The sequence below is a fragment of the Rattus norvegicus genome, chromosome 15 (genome assembly GCF_021556685.1).
Source record: "Rattus norvegicus strain SHRSP/BbbUtx chromosome 15, alternate assembly SHRSP_T2T, whole genome shotgun sequence".
Classification (NCBI taxonomy): domain Eukaryota; kingdom Metazoa; phylum Chordata; class Mammalia; order Rodentia; family Muridae; genus Rattus; species Rattus norvegicus.
The window spans coordinates 89,463,157-89,469,125 of NC_141548.1; the positions used below are offsets into that span (position 1 = coordinate 89,463,157).

Here is a 5,969-nt window from a genome sequence, read left to right on the forward strand (position 1 = left end):
ATATATAAGGAACTCAAGAAATTAACCTCCAAAACATCAAATAACCCAATTAAAAAATGAGGCACAGAGCTAAACAAGAGAGTTCACAGCAGAAGAATCTCGAATGGCTGAGAAACAGTTAAAGAAATGTTCCAAGTCCTTAGTCTTCAGGAAAATGCAAATCAAAATAACCCTTGAGATTCTACCTCACACCAATCAGAATGGATAAAATCAAAAACTTAAGTGACAGCACATGTTGGCAAGGATAGGGAGAAAGAAGAAAACCCTTTGATTGCTGGTAGGATTGCAAACTGCCACAACCACTCTGGATATCAATCTGGTAGTTCCTCAGAAAATTGGAAATAGATCTACCTGATGACCCATCTATAACACTCAGCCACATACCCAAAAGATGCCCCACCATAGCACAAGAACACATGCTCCACCACATTCATAGCAGTCTTATTTAAAATAGCCAGAAATTGGAAACAACCCAGGTGGCCCTCAATGGAAGAAAGCATACAGAAAACATGGTTCATCTACACAATGGAATGCTATTCAACTATTAAAAACAAGAACATCATGAATTTTGCAGGCAAATGGATGGAATTAGAAAATATCATTCTGAGTGAGGTAACTTAGACCCAGAAGGATATGCATGGTGTGTACTCACTGATAAGTGGAAATTAGCCAAAAAGTACAGAATACATAGGATACAACCCAGAGACTGTAAGAATTGTAACAAGCAGAAAGGCCCAAGTGAGGCTGCTTCAATCCCACTTAGGAAAGGAAGAAAATAATCAAGGGAGCCAGAGATAGGGAGGGACCTGGGTGGGAGAGGGGACAGGGAGAAGAAAAGGGGAACAGGATCAGGTATAGAGGGCAGGAAAGAAGTCTAGAGGACCAAGATAATGAATGGAAATAAGCAACCTTGGAGGGTACGAAGTGGGGGAACCCTCTAGAACATACCAGAGACCAGAGAAATGAGAGACCTTCAGGACTCAGTGGGGGTGACCTTAGCCAATATGTCCAACATTGAGGAGAGGGAACTCAAAGAATCTACCTCCAGTAGATACACGGGGCCTCAAGTGGAGCGACAGGTTTACTAACCCACACTCAAAATTTCTGCCTCAGAACTGTTCCTGTCAAAAAACCTGCAGGGACAAAAATGGAGAAGAGACTGAAGGAAAGGAAAGGCAGTCCAATGACTGGCCCAACTTGGGATCCATGTCATGGTGGGGCACCAAGGCCTAGCACTGTTACTGAAGCTATGATGTGCTTACAGATGGGAGCCTGGCATAACTGTCCTCTGAGAGGCCCTACCAGTAGCTGACTGAAACAGATGCCCAACCTTTAGACTGAAGTCAGGGACCTGTGTGGTTGAATTAGGGCAAGGATTGAAGAAGCTGAAGGGGAGAGCAACCTTATAGGAAGATCAGCAGTCTTAACTAACCCAGACCCCAAGGAGCTCCCAGTGACTGAGCCACCAACCAAGAGCAACACATGGGCTTGTCTGAGGTATTGAGACCAAGGCGCTGAAGCTCTACTGAACCTCTTTCCTGACTATATCAGTTAGGTACATTTTATGAGGATTGTCCTGTTACATATTTATATTTGGCCTCTAATATAATTATATAAGTTTTGAAAATAATACATTTCAACTAATATATAGACAACAACTTCTTCTTCTTCTTCTTCTTCTTCTTCTTCTTCTTCTTCTTCTTCTTCTTCTTCTTCTTCTTCTTCTTCTCCTTCTCCTTCTCCTTCTCCTCCTTCTCCTCCTCCTCCTCCTCCTCCTCCTCCTCCTCCTCCTCCTCCTCCTCCCCCTCTCCTCCTCCTCCTCCTTCTTCTTCTTCTTCTTCTTCTTCTTCTTCTTCTTCTTCTTCTTCTTCTTCTTCTTCTTCTTCTTCACTTCTTCATCATCATCATCATTATTATTATGCCATTGTTATATCAACAGGGTATCTATGGGTATCTATTGCTCTTAACTGGAATTCAGAATCCTTTGTTTGATCTTTGGTAGAGACTTTAAGCCATTCCTGCCCAGTTGCAACATACGTACTTTTTAAATCAATGGAACAAGAGTCCCTGCCTTGTTTCTGTTTAATAATGTTCTCTATGACACTTTTCCCAGTTAGGGATTACAAATTCTCCCTTTCTACATTTAAAACTCAGGTCTGTACTACACGGAATCTCTCTCTTCATTTGCAATTATTCCTCAGTAAAAATCTGTCTTACTGATTTTAATTGGGGCCTAACTCTGGGTTTTTCTGACACAACTCAAAGTTTCACAGCTTTTTCAGAATATTGTAAGTTACATATACTTAGGAGTTATTAGAAATGCAGCTTTCATAGACAAGGACACACGCACACACACAAACACACACACACACACACACACCATCACCACCACCACCACTAGCAACAACAACAACAACAACAACAACAACAACAACAACAATGATTCTGTACTCTGCATTGTTAGCCTCACAACTTCCTTTTACATCAAAGAAAAAGAAGGCCTTGAAGGTCTATTGATTTTCCCAAGGTTAGAGAAGCTTCTGGAGGGATTCTGAATGCAACTCATAAGATCGCTAGTGCTAGGATTTTTTTCTGAGCAAGGATCACATCTAGTGGGAGTTGATAATGCACTTCTGGCAGATGCATTTAAATATTAATAGCAATTAACTCAGAATGAATAGTTGAGGTCCTGGGAAGGAGAGATTAAAGAATAACAAGGTGATATGCATGTGAAGATAACAAATTCACCACCACACAAGGTTATGATGCTGTGGGAAAGTCACAAAGTAGATTCTCTTAGTAAAAGAAAACTGGAATTTTGGGGAAAAGTAGGGTAAAGAGATTTTGAAAGCAAATTATTACAAAAATATACTGATCTTATTTAATACCTAATGGAAAGAGTAGAAATCAAATATTTTTGTTACTGTTATTGTTTTTGGTTTTGTTATTGCTATTTTGTTCTTTGTTTTTGTTCTTTGTTTGTGGTGGGTTTTTTTTGGGAGGGAGTAGGTAGAGAGAAAACTAAATCAGATTGTGTTTGACTCACAATCTAAGTTTAGAAATTAGCAGTAAATACCTCAGGAGGAATCCTCAATAACTGAGTAAACAAAGAAAAGTGCATATGACCAATATATAAATAAAGAAATAAACAAAATTTCTTTTAAAAATAGGAGGTATTTGGCAGCAGTGGTCCATGACATTAATCTCAACACTCTGCGTGCAGAGACAGGCAGATCTCTGTAAGTTCAAGGCAGCCTCATTAACAGAGTACATTCTAGGACAGTCAGGGCTGCAGAAACATAGGCCTTGTTTGTCAAAATAAACATAAAACAAATCAAACAAACAAACAAAAAAACAAACCAAACCAACCTAATAAAAAGATATGTGGCATGTGATTCATAATGAATATTCATAAGAAATAATAAAGACATGGTGAATGGAGCAAGATGCAGAGTAATTATGATGCCATGATACAGAAGATAATTTTCCCATTCCTTCTCCCTTGCATTGCTTATTTCTGGACCTTGTGAATATGTTTCATATTGTGTGACCAAGGGTTCTTTAGAGATGGGCAAATTACTCTGGATTGGCTTAGAGAGAGGGCCCGCATAATCACAACTTCCCTTTCCTTGTTTAGAAATATAGGTAGATAAGAATCAAAGAAGTAGTTGTAACAGAGAGATGAGTGAGGGATGAACACACACACACACACACACACACACACACACACACACACACACACACACACACACAGACACGCCAGTGTAACTACTTTTCTAAACTGCAGTCCCTTAAAACTATTAACTTCCTGATCTTTTTCAGATGCCACCCAGTAACAAAACTCTTCTCCCTTTCTTAGACTTTACTACTTCCTTCCGGAATGTAAGGTTCATATGTCCTGAAGTCTTTGAGAATGAACAATTTCAAGTTCTTTTTTTTTTAATTTTATTTTTTATTAGATACATTTCTTTATTTACATTTTAAATGTTATTCCCTTTCCAAGTTTCCTGTCCATAATCACCCATCCCGCCTTACCCCATATGGGTGTTCCCCCCATTCACTCCCTTACCCATGCCTGGCGACATTCCCCTGCACTGGGGGTCCAACCTTGGCAAGACCAAGGGCTTCCCCTTCCACTGGTGCTCCAACAAGGCAATCTCTGCTGCATATGCGGTTGGAGCTCAGGGTCAGTCCATGTATAGTGTTTCGGTAGTGGTTTAGTCCCTGGAAGCTCTGGTTGGTTGGCATTGTTGTTCTTATGGGGTTGCAAGCTCCTTAAGCTCTTTCAATCCTTTTTCTAACTCCTCTAAAGGGGGTTCTTTTCTCAGTGGTTTGCTGCTAGCATTGACCTCTGTATTGGACATGCTCTGTATGTGCCTCTCAGGAGAGATCTATATCCGGTCCCTCTCAGCATGAATTTTTTAGCTTCATCAATCTTATCTAGTTTTGGTGGCTGCATATATATGGGCCGCATGTGGGGCAAGCTCTGAATGGCCATTCCTTCGGCAGCACATATGCTAAAATCGGAACGATACAGAGAAGATTAGTCATGGCCTCTGCTCAAGGATGACACGCAAATTCGTGACACGTTCCATACAATTTCAAATTCTATTAATGATGAGTTGTGTTATTCTGTAAATAGCAGTTGATTATTAAGTATATTTAACTGATTTTACCTACTAATAAAAGTTCTCTATGTTAAATTGTATATGTTATATGGCACATGAATAGTTAACTTATCAATTGTGTGATTTTCAAAATTAAACAAAAATAGATGCTTTCTTTTGGGAAGCTGTTTCTTCAATGCACAGTAAGGAAATGCAAAAAATAAAAACTAAAAACAAGAAAGAGGGCCCAGCACAGCCAAGGCTAAGCATAATAGTTTTCCTTTCATAGCAAGCAATGTGCAAAGCCCTTTCAGTTTCCCGAAGTGACTTGGGGACATGCCAACAGACATTCTGCCATCAGCAAAGTATGCTGGGATGTTAATACCTCTCATTGGTACTGGCTCTCTTGTTTCTAACTGTGAAATGGAAAATATTGCTTTGAAACCCTATTCTATTCATGTTGACTAGTTTCTACCTAGTAGCTTATCTATTGCCAACTCGTCTTATGCACCAGGATCCTCATCAGGATGAAGGTTACAGTACTGCATGGGGTCATACTATGACAAAAGTAACTCAGATGAAAGGCCAATTTTTGGAAATACGTTTTTCTGTTGGCCTTATATTTAGAAAATTCCATTAAGAAGTGCTCATAGATTTTTCTGATTTAATGATGAGGCTTTGCCTAACAATTATTCCTTTATCTTTTCTCTGGAACTTTGCCTAAAATCATTTAGTATTATTACAAGAATGAAATTGAGGACACTCACAGCTTTGGTTAAAAAGTAAAAAAGCAGAAAAATGAGTGTAAGCCTAAGAAAATATACTGTATTGAAGAATCTTTGCTGATTTTATCTCAAATCATTATATGTGATTAAAAGAACATAAGAAATGGTGTGGTAGGTTTGGGATCAGGAATAGCAGTTCCCAGAATATTTTTTTTTATTAACTTGAGTATTTCTTATATACATTTCGAGTGTTATTCCCTTTCCCGGTTTCCGGGCAAACATCCCCCTCCCCCCTCCCCTTCCTTATGGGTGTTCCCCTCCCAACCCTCCCCCCATTGCCGCCCTCCCCCCAACAATCTAGTTCACTGGGGGTTCAGTCTTAGCAGGACCCAGGGCTTCCCCTTCCACTGGTGCTCTTACTAGGATATTCATTGCTACCTATGAGGTCAGAGTCCAGGGTCAGTCTATGTATAGTCTTTAGGTAGTGGCTTAGTCCCTGGAAGCTCTGGTTGCTTGGCATTGTTGTACATATGGGGTCTCGAGCCCCTTCAAGCTCTTCCAGTTCTTTCTCTGATTCCTTCAACGGGGGTCCTATTCTCAGTTCAGTGGTTTGCTGCTGGCATTCGCCTCTGTATAT

The 5,969-nt window shown here is 40.0% G+C and overlaps 1 non-coding gene across 1 annotated transcript; it reads left to right on the forward strand.

Annotated features, from left to right (window-relative positions):
* The first annotated feature begins 4,497 nt into the window (after positions 1-4,497).
* On the forward strand, positions 4,498-4,601 carry LOC120097309 (U6 spliceosomal RNA). The gene has a single exon (XR_015639235.1). It is a non-coding gene; the product is annotated as a U6 spliceosomal RNA (small nuclear RNA).
* The last annotated feature ends 1,368 nt before the right edge of the window (positions 4,602-5,969 follow it).